The following is a 19,780-nucleotide window of genomic DNA, read 5'->3' as shown; positions in this document are numbered from 1 at the left end:
ATAATATTTTGGTTTTTAATTACTTTTCAATATCACAAAATAATATTTTGGTTTTTAATTACTTTTCAATATTTGTTGAACTTGTTCTGAGTAAATTAAAAACTATTTTTTAATAAATAAGTTATTTAATAAAGGCTTATAAGACACACTAGGATCAACTGGTTCTATGGTGTAATGGTTAGCACTCTGGACTCTGAATCCAGCGATCCGAGTTCAAATCTCGGTAGAACCTATGAAATCTGCTATTTTATTTGATTTGATATAGCATAAAAATATAAAAATTAGTTTTTTTTTCAGAAAAATAAAATATTTTACTTATTGCAACATCATACAAATAACCAAGCAAAACAAGTGTTGGCAAAAAGCCAGAAAATAGTCACGTTTTTAATTCAAGAAATTAATTTAATTTTGCAATCAACATCAATTAAATTTTTAATTGAATCAATTAAAAAAGTTGATTGAAATTTTCAAATCAAACCAATTAATTTTTTAATAAAATATTTTTATATGCCCAACTAATGCTGTGATTGATACTATCATTTTCGTGATTGAAGATATTTCAATTAGAAAAAAAAAAAAATAATTGGAACAATTTATTTCGTGATTGCAAAAAAAAAAAACATTTTTATGTGTAGATAGCTTGTGAAGGACGGAAGGACGCTATATCGATGACACTGAAAAAAATATCACCAAAATATTTCCAATTAAAAAGTTGATTGAAGTTGAAAAAATTTTCAATTTATAAATTAATTGACACAGCTACCTTTTTAACCAAGATAGAAATAAGAGGTAATTAAGTGAATGATTGAAAGTTTTTACATTTTTAATTAAAAAATTATTTGATACAATTTTTATCAATCTCGGAAGACTAAGTCATTTTAAAAAGTGATGAATTTTTTTTGTTTAATTTTTAAATATAAATTTATTTTAAACAACCAACTAAACCCACAAAGTCAGATGAGAAAGTAATTAAAAATAGTTACGTTTTTAATTCAAGAAATTAATTTAATTTTGCAATCAACATCAATAAAATTTTTAGTTGAATCAATAAAAAATTGATTGAAATTTTCAAATCAAACTAATTAATTTTTTAATCAAATATTTTTTTATGGCCAATTAAAACTGTGATTGATACACCATTTTCGTGATTGAAGACATTTCAATTAAAAAATTATTTGGATCAATGAATTTCAGGATTGAATTAGAAATTGCAATCAACATCAATTAAATTTTTAATTGAATCAATTAAAAAATTTATTGAAATTTTCCAATCAAACCAATTAATTTTTTAATAAAATATTTTTCTATGTCCAATTAAAAGTGTGATTGATACTATCATTTTCGTGATTGAAGACATTTCAATTAAAAAAACAAGTATAAACGGCCGTAAGTTCGGCCAGGCCGAAGCTTATGTACCCTCCATCATGGATTGCGTAGAAACTTCTTCTAAACACTGCCATCCACAATCGAATTACTTAAGTTGCGGTAACGCTTGCCGATGGCAAGGTATCTTAAAACCTCCTAACACCATCTTCTAAATTGTATGTAAGTCCATACGTGGTATATATTAAATCAAAAAGATCGATCCAATACGTATATAATTCAGTTTGACAAAGTAAAGAGATAAAATTTTAACAAAATTTTCTATAGAAATAAAATTTTCACAAAATTTTCTATAGAAATAAACTTTTGACAAATTTTTCTATAGAAATAAAATCTTGGTAGATTATTTTTGGCTCGAGTGGCAACCATGATTATGAACCGAATAAAATTTGAACAAAATTTTCTATAGAAATAAAATTTTGACAATGATGAAAATTTTATTATGAACCGAATAAAATTTTAACAAAATTTTCTCTAGAAATAAAATGTTGACAAAATTTTCTATAGAAATAAAATTTTGACAAAATTTTCTATAGAAATAAAATTTTGACAAAATTTTCTATAGAAATAAAATTTTGATAGACTATTTTTGGCTCTAGTGGCAACCATGATTATGAACCGATATGGACCAATTTTTGTGTGATTGGACCAATTTTGGTATGGTTGTTAACGACCATATATTAACACACGTTCCCAATTTGAACCGGATCGGATGAATTTTGCTCCTCCAAGAGGCTCCGGAGGTCAAATCTGGAGAACGTTTTATATGGGGGCTATATATAATTGTGGACCGATATGGACCAATTCTGGCACGCTTGTTAAAGATCATATACTAACACCATGTTCCAAATTACAACCGGATTGGATGAAATTTGCTTCTCTTTGAGGCAAGCCAAATCTGGAGATCGGTTTATATGGGTCTATATATAATTATGGACCGATGTGGACCAATTTTTGCATGGTTGTTAGAGACCATATACCAACACCATGTACCAAATTTCAGCCGGATCGGATGAAATTTGCTTCTCTTTGAGGCTCCGCAAGCCAAATCTGGGGATCGGTTTATATGGGGGCTATATATAATTATGGACCGATGTGGACCAATTTTTGCATGATTGTTAGAGACCATATACCAACACCATGTACCAAATTTCAGCCGGATCGGATGAACTGTGCCTCTCTTAGAGGCTCCACAAGCCAAATCTGGGGATCGGTTTATATGGGGGCTATATATAATTAAGGACCGATATGGACCAATTTTTGCATGGTTGTTAGAGACCATATACCAACATCATGTACCAAATTTCAGCCGGATCGGATGAAATTTTCTTCTCTTTGAGGCTCCGCAAGCCAAATCTGGGGATCGGTTTATATGGGGGCTATATATAATTATGGACCGATGTGGACCAATTTTTGCATGGTTGTTAGAGACCATATACTAACACCATGTACCAAATTGCAGCCGGATCGGATGAAATTTGCTTCTCTTTTAGGCTCCGCAAGCCAAATCTGGGGATCGGTTTATATGGGGGCTATATATAATTATGGACCGATGTGGACCAATTTTAGCATGGTTGTTAGAGACCATATAATAACACCATGTACCAAATTTCAGCCGGATCGGATGAAATATGCTTCTGTTAGAGGCTCCACAAGCCAAATCTGAGGGTCCCTTTATATGGGGGCTATACGTAAACGTGGACCGATGTGGCCCATTTTCAATACCATCCGACCTACATCGATAACAACTACTTGTGCCAAGTTTCAAGTCGATAGCTTGTTTCGTTCGGAAGTTAGCGTGATTTCAACAGACGGACGGACGGACGGACGGACGGACGGACGGACGGACATGCTTAGATCGACTCAGAATTTCACCACGACCCAGAATATATATACTTTATGGGGTCTTAGAGCAATATTTCGATGTGTTACAAACGGAATGACAAAGTTAATATACCCCCATCCTATGATGGAGGGTATAATAATAGGATCAATTTATTTCATGATTGCAAAAAAACATTTTTGTGTGTAGGTAGCTTTTGACAGACGGACATCGCTATATCGATTACACTGAAAAAAATATCACCAAAATATTTCCAATTAAAAAGTTGATTGAAGTTGAAAAAATTTTCAATTAATAAATTAAGTGACACAATTACCTTTTTAACCAAGATAGAAAAAGAGGTAATTAAGTGAATGATTGGACGTTTTTTAAATTTTTAATGAAAAAATTAATTAATACAATTTTTATCAATCTCGGAAAACTAAGTCATTTAAAAAAGTGATGCATTTTTTGTTTAATTTTTTTTTAATATAAATTTATTTCAAACAACCAACTAAAGCCACAAAGTCAGATGAGAAAGTAATTAAAAATAGTTACGTTTTTAATTCAAGAAATTAATTTAATGTTGCAATCAACATCAATAAAATTTTTAATTGAATCAATAAAAAAATTGATTGAAATTTTCAAATCAAATCAATTAATTTTTTAATCAAATATTTTTTTATGGCCAATTAAAACTGTGATTGATACTATCACTTTCGTGATTGAAGACATTTCAATTAAAAAATTATTTGGATCAATTAATTTCGGGATTGAATTAGAAATAGTGTTTTTGTGTAGGACGCGGAATAGAGACTAATATCTGGATGTTTTACAAACGGAATGACAAAGTTAGTATACCTCCATCATATGGTGGAGGGCATACAAATTTTCATACTATATAATGTTGAGCAAATATTACTTAAGATTAAAACTTAAATTTCAAACTTAAATTAAATACTAATTAAATAATTTGCCTGGTTGATTTTATTTTAAGTTGAACTTAGAACTAAGCTAAGCTTTTTGTAATTAATAATATTATATAAAATTAAATAAAACCATATTAATTAAAATAAAATTAGAAATGTTTACATTAAACTACCTAAACTATTTTAAATTAAATAAATAAATTTAAATGTAACTAAAATAAGTTCAAATAACTACGATTGAACTATTGACTATTTCCTATAAATTAATTTGCAAGAAATTAAATGTCAAACTATATGGAGATAATATTAACCAATTAATTAAATAAAAAAACTCATAATTAGTATTAAGTTGGATATATTTTTTGTAATTAATAATATTATATAAAATTAAATTAAAACATATTAATTAAAATAAAATTAATTAATCAAAACGAAATTCAATTGAAGTTAATTAAATTAAAACCATTAAAATTAATTATAAAAATCTCATTAGATAGCGTTATCAGCATTTTCTGAAAACTAACCCTTAATGTGACACGTCATACAAACGCATTTCTAATGGTTTCGCAATTAGATATCAACCCCCTCTCCCATTGTTGTGCGATAAATATTTCTGAGCCATTATCTTGGTTCTATGGTGTAATGGTTAGCACTCTGGACTCTGAATCCAGCGATCCGAGTTCAAATCTCGGTAGAACCTTCTATGCGAATTTTTGTCACAATAGCTAGGGATTTTGAATTATTTAGAAATGTGTAAAGGAAAATTATTTGCAAATTTGTGAGATTTCACAATATGATAAGCATATGCTTAAGAGAATAATAGTTAGTTATGCTCTCTTCAAACACTTTTCAAATGTTCTCTTAAAACTCTCTCTGCTGCTACTCTTGACAATACGGTCAAAACTTCCTCCAGATACAATAGGAAACTGGAAACCAATAAAAAAGAAACATGATTAGGATTAGATCTGCAAAATACAGAAAAAAAGTTTTGAACTATAAGTCAAAAAAAAGTTTACTTGAAATTAAAGATTTTGACATTCCTTAAGGATTGTGGTATCCATTCGGAGCTAACATTGACAAAATCAAAATCAATAATTTTATGTTTCAATAAAACAAATTCTTTTTATCCCAAAATCACAATCCATTTCGTTTATAGAAAACATTTTCAAGTTTGGTAGTAAAAACTTAATATACAGGGTACCTGTATGTATTGTAACCACGGTTGCCACTCGAGCCAAAAATAAACTACCAAAATTTGAAGAAAGTATTACCAAAAATCTACCAAATTTCAAAATTTTAATTTTATAGAAAATTTTAACAAAATTTGTATTCTATAGAAAATTTTGAAAAAAATTAAATTCTACAAAAAATTTTGCCAACATTTTAATTTTATAGAAAATTTTGACAAAATTATATTCCTAAAGATATTTTTTTTTTCAAAATTTTAATTCTATCGAAAATTTTGACAATATTTTAATTCTATAAAAAATTTTGTCAAAATTTTAATTGTATAGAAAATTTTGTCAATATTTTAATTGTGAAGAAAATTTTGACAAAATTTTATTTCTATAGAAAATTTTGAAAAATTTATATTCCTATAGAAAATTTTGTCAACATTTTAATTCTATAGAAAAGTTTGACAAATTCTTAATTCTATAGAAAATTTTGATAAAATTCTAATTCTATAGAAAATTTTGACAAAATTTTAATTCTATAGAAAATTGTGACAAAATTTTAATTCTATAGAAAATTTTGACAAAATTATATTTAAAAATTTTATTGCTATAGGAAATTTTTACAAAATTTTATTTCTATAGAAAATTTTGATAAAAATATATTCCTATAGAAAAATTTTTCAAAATTTTATTTCTATAGAAAATTTTGTCAAAATTATAATTCTAAAGAAAATTTTGACAAAATTTTAATTCTATAGAAAATTTTGACAAAATTTTAATTTTGACAAAATTTTAATTCTATAGAAAATTTTGACAAAATTATATTCCTATGGAAAAGTTTGTCAAAATTGTATTTATGTCGAAAATTTTGACAAAATTTTAATTCTATAGAAAGTTTTGACAAAATTTTAATTCTATAGATAATTTTGACAAAATTGTGTTTATATAGAAAAGTTTGTCAAAATTTTAATTCTATAGAAAATTTTGTCAAAATTTTATTTCTGCAGAAAATTTCATTTCTATAGAAATTTTTGTCACAATTTTATTTCTAGAGAAAAGTTTGTCAAAAATTTATTTCTATAGAGATGTTTGTGAAAATTTTATTTCTGTAGAAATTTTTGTTAAAATTTTAATTCTATAGAAAATTTTGTCAAAATTTTAATTCTATAGAAAATTTTGACAATATTTTATTCTATAAAAAATTTTGACAAAATTTTAATTGTATAGAAAATTTTGTCAATATTTTAATTCTGAAGAAAATGTTGACAAAATTTTATTTCTATAGAAAATTTTGAAAAAATTATATTTCTATAGAAAATTTTGTCAAAATTTTAATTTTATGGAGAAGTTTGACAAATTCTTAATTCTATAGAAAATTTTGATAAAATTTTAATTCTATAGAAAATTTTGATAAAATTTTAATTCTATAGAAAATTGTGACAAAATTTTAATTCTATAAAAAATTTTGACAAAATTATATTTAAAAATTTTATTGCTATAGGAAATTTTTACAAAATTTTATTTCTATAGAAAATTTTGACAAAAATATAATTCTAAAGAAAATTTTGACAAAATTTTAATTCTATAGAAAATTTTGTCAAAATTGTAGTTCTATAGAAAAGTTTATCAAAATTTTATTTCTATAGAAAAGTTTGTGAAAATTTTATATCTGTAAAAATTTTTGTTAACATTTTAATTCTACAGAAAATTTTGTCAAAATTTTAATTCTATAGAAAACGTTGACAAAATTTTAATTCTATAGATAATTTTGACAAAATTTTAATTCTATAGAAAATTTTGTCAAAATTTTATTTCTGTAGAAAATTTTATTTCTATAGAAAATTTTGACATAATTTTAATACTATAGAAAATTTTGACAAAATTTTAATTCTACAGAAAATTTTGACAAAATTTTAGTTCTATAGAAAATTTTGTCAAAATTTTAATTGTATAGAAAATTTTGTCAATATTTTAATTGTATAGAAAATTTTGTCAAAATTTTAATTGTATAGAAAATTTTGTCAATATTTTAATCCTATAGAAAATTTTGACAAAAATTTATTTCTGTAGAAAATTTTGAAAAAAAATTATTTCTGTAGAAAAGTTTGTGAAAATTTTTTTTCTGTAGAAATTTTTGTTAAAATTTTAAATCTATAGAAAATTTTGTCAAAATTTTAATTGACAAAAAAAAAATTGTCAATATTTTATTTCTATAGAAAAGTTTGTCAGAATTTTTTTCTATAGAAAAGTTTGTCAGAATTTTTTTCTATAGAAAAGTTTGTCAAAATATTATTTCTATAGAAAAGTTTGTGAAGATTTTATTTCTGTAGAAATTTTTGTCAACATTTTAATTCTATAGAAAATTTTGTCAAAATTTTAATTCTACAGAAATTTTTTAACAAAATTTTAATTCTATAGAAAATTTTGACAAAATGTTATTTCTATAGAAAAGTTTGCCAAGGTTTTTTTTTAATAGTTTTTGGCAAAATATTTTCTACATGAAATTTGGTTTTTATTTCTATAAAAAATTGAAGTGGAATATTTTGTAAAATCTACCAAAACATCAAGAATTCTACCAATTTACCAAACAGTAAAGTAATCTACCATTTTTGGTAGAATTCTACCAACTTTGGAAACCGTGATTGTAACCAACTTTAGATTGCTATCATTCTCAAACCGTCCGTGTAACAACTGACAGATTTATTCCAATGCCAGTTCATTTTATTGTTTATATGCTTACAAAATCATTGTGATCTGTAGCGTTTCAGTTATTCGTGATGAAATGCACGCTTGAGTTTTATTGTGATTCCTTTATATTTGGCTTGAAAACCATAGAAAAGGAACTGTGGAGCCATCCAAAGTTCTCTTGAAACTTTTTTGAGCTGATCATATGCCTTCTCTAGGTGTGCTTAGCTAAACTTTCTTATTAGAGTTTTGTTTTCTAATATCAGATATGCTTATATCCCTTAGATACTGTAGTCATTAGCATGAATTGCAATCTTAATAGAACTTTGTGCATTAAATTTTACATGAAACGAATAACATTTCCCTTACATTGCTATAGAAACATATTAAAATATTTTTAGAAAATGCCTATAAAATATTACACTGCTCTTTTGCAAAGCAAAAAAATCATATAGCTTGTGGATGATGTTTAAATTTTGTGGTAATGATTTCTTTATTGCTCATCTTTTGAGAATATGTTTCAAAAATATCTCATAGTTTTGTGTGTATGTGTGTGTGTGTGTGCTAAATTTGAATATTGGAATTTTGATTTTTTTTTTGAGTTTTTGAAAAATATTGAATATAAAATTTTCCAAGGTTTTCTTACGAAATTTTTTGTTTAAAAATAACCGGTTCTATGGTGTAATGGTTAGCACTCTGGACTTTGAATCCAGCGATCCGAGTTCAAATCTCGGTAGAACCTTAAAATACAGTGTAAGTTGTGGTTACATTTTGATACAACAATACTTGTGAAAAACAGGTGGTGATTCCCATATTCGAAAAAAAAATCTAGAGAACAAATAGTTTAAAATTGTGGAAAATTTGAAGATGATGATGTTCCAGTGAAGAAATAAAAAAATATCGGCTAACAATTGCGATGCTGTATCTTGTGAAATATAGTCAAATTTATAGACATACGGAGAGACACCAAGGGCTAGATTGAGTTAGGGTATATATCAATCTGTATATATTAAAGGGTGATTCTTTTGAGGTTAGGATTTTCATGCATTAGTATTTGACAGATCACGTGGGATTTCAGACATGGTGTCAAAGAGAAAGATGCTCAGTATGCTTTGACATTTCATCATGAATAGACTTACTAACGGGCCACAACGTCGAATTTTCAGTGAATGGGCCCTAGAAAAGTTGGCAGAAAATCCGCTTTTTTATCGACAAATTTTGTTCAGCGATGAGGCTCATTTCTGGTTGAATGGCTACGTAAATAAGCAAAATTGCCGCATTTGGAGTGAAGAGCAACCAGAAGCCGTTCAAGAACTGCCCATGCATCCCGAAAAATGCACTATTTGGTGTGGTTTGTACGCTGGTGGAATCATTGGACCGTATTTTTTCAAAGATGCTGTTGGACGCAACGTTACGGTGAATGGCGATCGCTATCGTTCGATGCTAACAAACTTTTTGTTGCCAAAATTGGAAGAACTGAACTTGGTTGACATGTGGTTTCAACAAGATGGCGCTACATGCCACACAGCTCGCGATTCTATGGCCATTTTGAGGGAAAACTTCGGAGAACAATTCATCTCAAGAAATGGACCGGTAAGTTGGCCACCAAGATCATGCGATTTGACGCCTTTAGACTATTTTTTGTGGGGCTACGTCAAGTCTAAAGTCTACAGAAATAAGCCAGCAACTATTGCAGCTTTGGAAGACAACATTTCCGAAGAAATTCGGGCTATTCCGGCCGAAATGCTCGAAAAAGTTGCCCAAAATTGGACTTTCCGAATGGACCACCTAAGACGCAGCCGCGGTCAACATTTAAATGAAATTATCTTCAAAAAGTAAATGTCATGGACCAATCTAACGTTTCAAATAAAGAACCCATGAGATTTTGCAAATTTTATGCGTTTTTTTTTAAAAAAAAAGTTGTCAAGCTCTTAACAAATCACCCTTTATATGGTGTCTAGAACCAATATTTCTGTTAGCCACATTTTCTTGTAGATCAAAACTATATACTCTTATTATAAAAATGAAATTTCTCATATCTTGACTTGTGTTATTTTATTAAAAGTCCACAAAAATATATGTTTAAATTTAGTCTGCTGTATAATACTTGGGTTCTATGCTCCTTGCCACAAATCTCTCAACGAGGCTTTTATGACGCAATCAAATTTTTATGACGTAATCTTGAAATTGGTTATTGACTGCCGTAAATCTCTCAATGTGATAGTTGGCAGGCAGCAACAACATAGCAACAGATTACTTGGAAAACTATCTACCAAAAAAATTGGAAGTGCTTCCTATGTTAATACCCTGCAAAAAAAATTTGGAAGTTCTTCCAAAGGCACAACTTTAAAGCACTTCCAGAAGATGCACTCCCAATGATGTTCTTTATTTTAACTACCCAGGAAGCTCTTTTAATTCAATTTTTTATAACGTGGGTTTTTCATACTTTGAAATGATAATTTTAACTTTTTTATTTCAAATAGGTTAAACACAGAGTAAGAATTCATAAAATGGTACAAATCATTTAAATTTTGTCGAAATAATGCAAAATCCAATCTGAAAAAATTGTGTATTTTTGAAAATATTCCAGGTCAAACGTTTCCGACAAGCGTTAAAAACCATTAAAAATTATAAAAATTATTTATTTAATAAAATATCACAGAATTTTTTAATTTACATCCAAAACATTGAATTGAATTATAAGAAGTGAAAAAAACATTTTCATTACTTATTGGCGACGCTTTTTTTGCTGGGTACTTTTATAATTTACATCCGAAATTGTTCTTCTGGATACTAGACTTAATTTTCACTGGCTGGAAGTTCTTTTGAGGTCATATTTTCTGTGTATAAAAGAAAGTAAGGACAAATAAAGTAAAAACAAGTATATACGGCCGTAAGTTCGGCCAGGCCGAATCTTATGTATCCTCCACCATGGATTGCGTAGAAACTTCTACGAAAGACTGTCATCCACAATCGAATTAATTGGGTTGAGGTATCTTAAAACTTCTTAATAGCGTTTTCTAAATTGTGAGTTAGTCCATACGTGGTATATATTGGTCAAAAAAGGTATGTATAGGTAAGTCTACAAATAACTACGAATCGATATGGACTTTTGCACGGTACGTTCACTGAAAAAAATATTGTCGTGAGGTCAAAGATTTCATGTCTTTAAAATACGAATGCAAATTTTGCTTAGCATAGAAGACGCATTTCTCTAATATAAAGTTTTTTCCTTGTCCAAAAGTCGATAAACTTTTCAATGAAGTCGTATTGTCCTTATAATTAAGTGATTTGACTTAAAAATGGGTATCATAACATGAAAGAAAAAATTTTTGGCCTAAGGTCAACTTGACTTTAATAATTTAGAAAAATTCTTTAAATTTAATGAAATTAACTTTAAATTTGTTGTCTTTTTGCATCTTGACTACAAAGCAAAAAATCGTTCAAATATAGGACACGTTTTTCAACTCTTTATTTTAAAGACGTTTTTTACTTGAAACATTCCATAATTTTTACTGGAAGTCGAGTCTTAATTTTTAAAATAAATTTGTCGTTAACTCGTTGTTAAAGGACTTTGATAGCATATGAAGAAAAAAATCTGAAAAAGCGAAAAATTTAAATTTGCTTCCTAGAAGCAAGTACACAAAACCCAAATTTAAATTTAAAAATTTCCTTACATGTATTCTCCGCTTCTTTGGCTCGGAATCAATGCCAAAATTGTTAAAGTAAAGACAAAATCTTTGGAACCGGGCATGTTTTTTTTTTCAGTGTAGAGAGCCAGAATTGGAATAATGGGGCTCGCTTATATGGGTGCTATATACAATTATGAACTTGATATGTAACAATTTTTGTGTGATTGGTGATCGATTTATATGAGGGCTATATATGACTATAGACCGATATGGACCTAGTTAGGCATGGTTGTTAACGGTCATATACTAGCACAATGTACCAAATTTCAACTGACTCCGATGAAATTTGCTCCTCCAAGAGGCTCCAAAACTAAATCTCGGGATCGGTTTATATGGGGGCTATATATAATTATGGACATGGTATCCTGCATGGTTGTTGGATACCATGTACTAACATCACGTACCAAATTTCAACCGGATCGGATGGATTTTGCTCTTCCAAGAGGCTCCGGAGGTCAAATTTGGGGATTGGTTTATATGGGGGCTATATATAATTATGGACCGATTTCGACCAATTTTTGCATGGGTGTTTGATGAAATTTGTTACTCTTAGAGGCTCCGCAAGCCAAATCTGGGGATCGGTTTATATGGGGGCTATATATAATTATGAACCGATGTGGACCAATTTTTGCATGGTTGTTAGAGACCATATACTAACACCATGTACCAAATTTCAGCTCGATCGGATGAAATTTGCTTCTCTTAGAAGCTACGCAAGCGACATCGGTGAATCGGTTTATATGGGGGCTATATATAATTATGAACCGATGTGAACCAATTTTTGCATTGTTGTTAGAGATCGTATGCTGACACCATGTACCAAATTTCAGCCGGATCGGATGAAATTTGCTTCTCTTAGAGGCTCTGCAAGCTAAATCTGGGGATCGGTTTATATTTGGGGCTATATATAATTATGAACCGATGTGGACCAATTTTTACATGGTTGTTAGAGACCTTATGCTAACACCATGTACTAAATTTCAGCCCGATCGGATGAAATTTGCTTTTCTTAGAGGATTCGCAAGCCAAATTTTGAGGTCCGTTTATATGGAGGCTATAAGTAAAAGTGGACCAATATGGCCCATTTGCAATACCGTCCGACCTACATCAATAACAATTACTTGTGCCAAATTTCAAGTGGATAGCTTGTTTCGTTCGGATGTTAGCGTGATTTCAACAGACGGACGGACATGCTCAGATCGACTCAGAATTTCACCACGACCCAGAATATATATATGGGGTCTTAGAGCAATATTTCGATGTGTTACAAACGGAATGACAAAGTTAATATACCCCCGTCCTATGGTGGAGGGTATACAAAAACAATATTTGGAAGGTGAGCCATGACCCATTCCTCAGCAGACGTGGAATTTGCAATAAAATATTTGCTGTTAGTATTAAAAACTTTTTTGGGGTACACTTGGATCCAACGATTTAGACCTTCGCTTAAGGATTTTGGTATTGATTCCTAGCCAAAGATGCGGTTTCTTTAAAATAAGGAAATTTTTTAGATATCTTTGTAGCTTTAAATTTAGGATCAATAAAATTAAAATTAGGATAAAGATCTCATTTATAGAATATTCACTTTCTTTGTAAAGCAATGTCAGTTTAAAAATCCAAACTATAACAGATATTTCAAAATAAAAAATGCTTTTTTAAATTCAAAAACAAAACTTTAAACCAAAGATACAAAATCCTCAAAATAATTCTTAGCCTATATTGGAAGAAAATGTGCCTTAGTTTAAAGACATATGACTTTAACGGAGGGACGCAAATTTCCAAAATGTGTATCATAAATTTAATAGAAAAAATTTTAAAGCAAAGATTATAATCTTTGTTTTAATTCAAATTTTATTTTTTTAAAGAAATTTGTCCTTAATATTGTGTAAATTGTGCATCCTTAAAATTAGGTTGCGTAATCTTTAATACAACGTAAATATTTTTTTCAGTGTAGATTAAAAGTCGGAAATTTTATTTGTTTTTAGGTTTTCCTTTATTTCTTTTTAATCCGAAATACATCGGAAGAAATAATGCGAAATCGGTGTAGCGAATGCTTAAAAGGATGATTTCCGGCCTATGAAAAGCTCATGTAAAATTCATTCCTTATGAGTCAATTTTGCACCATTTCTGGATCCAAAAATAACGTTTTCATTTCAATTTTTTGGCTACGCTTTTTTGCTGGGTACAAATAACCTCAAATATTTCAGGGAAAAGAAGTTTTTGATACGCCTCTATCTTTTTAATATTTTGTATACATTTCCCTTGTAAGTCAAATTTTGAGAGATATAATAACGTTTGAACCTTTAATATAGCGCTGAGAAATGCTAAAAACTTACGCTGAACTGTAAATATTTTTTTTGGGAATACTTGTGATTGCATTATAATTTTTGTTTATTAAACATATTATTTGTATAACTTTAAATATTTTTTATGGAAATTAATAGGCTTAATCGTTAATTAGCAACACTTTTATATTAATATAAAAATTTATAAATAAATATATAGTACTATCAACAGTACTTTCGACAATCTCAACTGGTTCTATGGTGTAATGGTTAGCACTCTGGACTTTGAATCCAGCGATCCGAGTTCAAATCTCGGTAGAACCTGAAAATTGATTTTTCTCATTTGGGGCTGTGATATTGCCGTCTGAAAAATTTAAATAAATTGCTAAAGGGCAAGGACCGGAGTAAGGTCTATCAGATAGCATATGTAACATATTATATATTTCCTAGACTGTCAATATCCACCAAAATTTTCACTAATTCGACTGTGGCAAGATAAAGAGCAAAACTATATCACCAAATTATATTCAATTAACTGAGAACGTAATCAATTAAAACAAGTAAGGAAAGTCTAAAGTCGGGCGGGGCCGACTATATTATACCCTGCACCACATTGTAGATCTAAATTGTCGATACCATATCACATCCGTTAAATATCACTCGATCTGGATAGAATTTGATAGACTTCTACAAAATCTATAGACTCAAAATTTAAGTCGGCTAATTCACTAGGTTGAAACACAATTTTAGTAAAAAAAAATGCGAAAAATTTAAATCTGAAGCAATTTTAAGGAAACTTCGCAAAAGTTTATTTATGATTTATCGCTCGATATATATGCATTAGAAGTTTAGGAAAATTAGGGTCATTTTTACAACTTTTCGACTAAGCAGTGGCGATTTTACAAGGGAAATTTTGGTATTTTGACCATTTTTGTCGAAATCAGAAAAAGCATATATATGGGAGCTATATCTAAATTTGAACCGATTTCAACCAAATTTGGCACGCATAGCTACAATGCTAATTCTACAACACTGTGGAAATTTCAACTAAATCGGAGTTAAAATTTGGCCTCTGTGGTCATTTATAAAAAGATTTATTATAAAACAAGTAAGGAAAGTCTAAAGTCGGGCGGGGCCGACTATATTATACCCTGCACCACTTTGTAGATCTAAATTTTCGATACCATAACACAATCGTCAAATGTGTTGAGGGCTATATATATATAAAGGTTTGTCCCAAATACATACATTTAAATATCACTCGATCTGGACAGAATTTGATAGACTTCTACAAAACCTATAGACTTAAAATTTAAGTCGGCTAATGCACTAGGGTAGAACACAATGTTAGTAAAAAAATATGGGAAACATTTAAATCTGAAGCTATATTAAGGAAACTTCGCAAAAGTTTATTTATGATTTATCGCTCGATATATGTATTAGAAGTTTAGGAAAATTAGAGTCATTTTTACAACTTTTCGACTAAGCAGAGGCGATTTTACAAGGAAATTGTTGGTATTTTGACCATTTTTGTCGAAATCAGAAAAACATATATATGGGACCTATATCTAAATCTGAACCGATTTCAACCAAATTTGGCACGCATAACAACAATGCTAATTCTACTCTCTGTGTAAAATTTCAACTAAATCGGAGTTAAAAATTGGCCTCTGTGGTCATATGAGTGTAAATCGGGCGAAAGCTATATATGGGAGATATATCCAAATCTGAACCGATTTCAACCAAATTTGGCACGCATAGTTACAATGCTAATTCTACTCCCTGTGCAAAATTTCAACTAAATCGGAGTTAAAAATTGGCCTCTGTGGGCAAATGAGTGTAAATCGGACGAAAGCTATATATGGGAGCTATATCTAAATCTGAACCGATTTGGCTGATATTTTGCAAGTTTTTCGAGACCCATAACATATTCGGATGTACAGAATTTGAGGAAGATCGGTTGATATACACGCAAATTATGACCAGATCGGTGAAAAATATATATGGCAGCTATATCTAAATCTGAACCGATTTTTTCCAAAATCAATAGGGATCGTCTTTGAGCCGAAACAGGACCCTATACCAAATTTTAGGACAATCGGACTAAAACTGCGAGCTGTACTTTGCACACAAAAATACATCAACAGACAGACAGACGGACAGACAGACAGACATACGGACATCGCTAAATCGACTCAGAATTTAATTCTAAGCCGATCCGTATACTAGAAGGTTGGTCTATGATTACTCCTTCTTGGCGTTACATACAAATGCACAAACTTATTATACCCTGTACCACAGTAGTGGTGAAGGGTATAAAGAAATGTTTTTGAAACAAATGTTCTATTATTTTATTTCAGTTTTTCCAATATAATATATTATGATCTCTTCTGTTAGCGACAACTTTTTGGGTGTATGGACTTTGATAGTATGGCCTTCCACGAAAATTAAAATTCTAAAAGTTATTGAATTTATAGAAAATTTTGTTAAGATGTCAGTTTTATAGAAAATGTTGTCAAAATTTTATTTCTATAGAAGTCTTTGTCAACATTTTATTTCATAGAAAAATTTGTCAAAATTTTATTTCTGAAGAAAATTTTGTCGAAATTTTATTTCATAGAAAATTTTGTCAAAATTTTATTTCTCTAGAAAATTTTGTCAAAATTTTATTTAGGCAAAGGCCAACTATAATAAATCTTTTTTTTTTGAAGGTTCGAGTGTGGTTCACTTTGGGTTTAGTGAACTACCCGAAAATATTCTGATAATTGGTTGATAGTTTTGCTGCAAGTAGAGGATGCTGATGAGGAATGTGGTAATTCCGAAACGTGCGTCCATCCAACCATCTTGCAGTCTATAGGGCTTTGCCTAAATAAATTTGACAAACATTATTTTCCTCTGTTGGTTAAGCTACTCTTGTAGTTTAATCACAGCAATGGTTTTAAGAGATCAAAACAACAAAAAATTTTATTTATAATTTATATATAGAAAATTTTGCCAATTTTTTCCTATAAAACTTTGTCAAAATTTTATTTCTATAGAAAAATTTGTCAACATTTTTTTTCTAAAGAAAATTTTGGCAACACTTTTTCAACATTTTATTTCTATGGACAATTTTGTCAAAATGTTATTTCTATAGAAAATTTCATCAAAATTTTGTTTCTATAGAGAATTTTGTCAAAGTTTTATTTCAAAAAAGAAAATTTTGTCAATATTTTATTTCTATGGGAACTTTTATCAAAATTTTATGTCTATAACAAATTTTCTCAAAATTTTGTATCTAAAGAAAATTTTGTCAACATTTTGTTTCTATACAAAATTTTGTCAAAATTTTATTTCTATAGAAAATTTTGGCAAAATTTTTTCAATATTTTATTTCTATGGAACATTTTGTCAAAATGTTATTGCTATAGAAAATTTCATCAAAATTTTGTTTCTGTAGAGAATTTTGTCAAAGTTTTATTTTAAAAAAGAAAATTTTGTCAATATTTTATTTCTATGGGAACTTTTCTCAAACTTTTATGTCTATGGCAACTTTTCTCAAGATTTTGTATCTAAAGAAAATTTTGTAAAAATTTTGTTTCTATAGAAAATTTTGTCAAAATTTTATTTGTATAGAAAATTTTGTCAAAATTTTATTTCTATAGAAAATTTTGTCAAAATTTTATTTCTATAGAAAATTTTGGCAAAATTTTTTCAACATTTTATTTCTATGGAAAATTTTGTCAGAATGTTATTTCTATAGAAAATTTCATCAAAATTTTGTTTCTATAGAGAATTTTGTCAAAGTTTTATTTCACAAAAGAAAATTTTGTCAATATTTTATTTCTATTGGAACTTTTCTCAAAATTTTGTTTCTATAGAAAATTTTGTCAAAATTTTATTTCTATAGAAAATTTTGTCCAAATTTTATTTCTAAAGAAAATGTTGTCAAAATTTTATTCCTATAGAAAATTTTGTCAAAATTTTATTTCTATAGAAAAATTTTTCAAAATTTTTTCACGATTTTATTTCTATGGAAAATTTTGTCAAAATTTTATTTCTATAGAAAATTTCATCAAAATTTTGTTTCTATAGAGAATTTTGTCAAAGTTTTATTTCAAAAAAGAAAATTTTGTCAATATTTTATTTCTATGGGAACTTTTCTCAAAATTTTATCTCTATGGGAACTTTTCTCAAAATTTTAACTTTTTTTAAAAACTTTTATTAAAATTTTATTTCTATGGGAAATTTTCTCAAAATTTTATGTCTATGGCAACTTTTCTCAAAATTTTGTATCTAAAGAAAATTTTGTCAAAATTTAGTTTCTATAGAAAATTTTGTCAAAATTTTATTTCTATAGAAAATTTTGTCAAAATTTTATTTCTATAGAAAATTTTGGCAAAATTTTTTCAACATTTTATTTCTATGGAAAATTTTGTCAGAATGTTATTTCTATAGAAAATTTCATCAAAATTTTGTTTCTATAGAGAATTTTGTCAAAGTTTTATTTCACTAAAGAAAATTTTGTCAATATTTTATTTCTATTGGAACTTTTCTCAAAATTTTGTTTCTATAGAAAATTTTGTCAAAATTTTATTTCTATAGAAAATTTTGTCCAAATTTTATTTCTAAAGAAAATGTTGTCAAAATTTTATTCCTATAGAAAATTTTGTCAAAATTTTATTTCTATAGAAAAATTTTTAAAAATTTTTTCACCATTTTATTTCTATGGAAAAGTTTGTCAACATTTTATTTCTACAGAAAATTTCATCAAAATTTTGTTTCTATACAGAATTTTGTCAGAGTTTTATTTTTAAAAAGAAAATTTTGTCAATATTTTATTTTTTATGGGAACTTTTCTCAAAATTTTATGTCTATGGCAACTTTTCTCAAAATTTTATGTCTATGGTAACTTTTCTCAAAATTTTGTATCTAAAGAAAATTTTGTTTCTATAGAAAATTTTGTCAAAATTTTATTTCTATAGAAAATTTTGTCAAAATTTTATTTCTATAGAAAATTTTGTCAAAATTTTATTTCTATGGGAACTTTTCTCAAAATTTTATGTCTATGGGAACTTTTTTTAAAATTGCATGTCTATGGGAACTTTTTTTAAAATTGTATGTCTATGGAAACATTTCTCAAAATTTTATTTCTATAGAAAATTTTGTCAAAATTGTATTTCTATAAAATATTTTGTCAAAATTTATATCTTTAGAAAATTTGGTCAAACTTTTATTTATATAGGAGATTTTGTTAAAATATTATTTCTATAGAAAATTTTGCAAAATTGTTATTTCTATAAGTTATTTTGTCAAAATTTTATATCTTTAGAAAATTTGGTCAAACTTTTATTTATATAGAAAATTTTGTTAAAATATTAGTTCTGTAGAAAATTTTCCTAAAATTTTATTTCTATAGAAAATTTTATCAACATTTTATTTCTATAGAAAATTTTGTCAAAATTTTAGTTTATAGAAAATTTTGTCAAATTTTTATTTCCATAGAAAAATTTGTCTAAACTTTTTTTATAGAAAATGTTGCCAAAATTTTATTTCTATAGAAAATGTTGTCAAAATTTTATTTCTAAAAAAGGTCTAAAGAAATGTAAACATTTTTTGTGACCGACGTTTAAAAAATATTTTAATTTTATAGTATATGTTAAAACTTATTTATATATTTTATATATTATATAAACAATAAAATATTAAGAATAACCAAATGTACTCGGAATTTGAACTCATGATCTTTCTGCTTGCATGCTTTCACTCTAGCCACCATGCTACAGAGCAACGTATTAATCTTCTAGCATAAATCACTTTACTAACAGAT

The 19,780-nt window shown here is 27.8% G+C and overlaps 4 non-coding genes across 4 annotated transcripts; all 4 read left to right on the top strand.

Annotated features, from left to right (window-relative positions):
• Positions 1–160: 160 nt before the first annotated feature.
• On the top strand, positions 161–232 carry TRNAQ-CUG (transfer RNA glutamine (anticodon CUG)). Its single transcript has one exon. It is a non-coding gene; the product is annotated as a tRNA-Gln (tRNA).
• A 4,530-nt stretch (positions 233–4,762) lies between these two features.
• Positions 4,763–4,834, top strand: TRNAQ-CUG (transfer RNA glutamine (anticodon CUG)). Its single transcript has one exon. It is a non-coding gene; the product is annotated as a tRNA-Gln (tRNA).
• Positions 4,835–8,664: 3,830 nt separating this feature from the next.
• Positions 8,665–8,736, top strand: TRNAQ-UUG (transfer RNA glutamine (anticodon UUG)). The gene has a single exon. It is a non-coding gene; the product is annotated as a tRNA-Gln (tRNA).
• Positions 8,737–14,223: 5,487 nt separating this feature from the next.
• Positions 14,224–14,295, top strand: TRNAQ-UUG (transfer RNA glutamine (anticodon UUG)). The gene has a single exon. It is a non-coding gene; the product is annotated as a tRNA-Gln (tRNA).
• Positions 14,296–19,780: the final 5,485 nt, after the last annotated feature.

Source organism: Haematobia irritans, chromosome 2 (assembly GCF_050003625.1).
Source record: "Haematobia irritans isolate KBUSLIRL chromosome 2, ASM5000362v1, whole genome shotgun sequence".
NCBI lineage: Eukaryota > Metazoa > Arthropoda > Insecta > Diptera > Muscidae > Haematobia > Haematobia irritans.
This window is presented reverse-complemented; position numbering and strand designations above follow the sequence as displayed.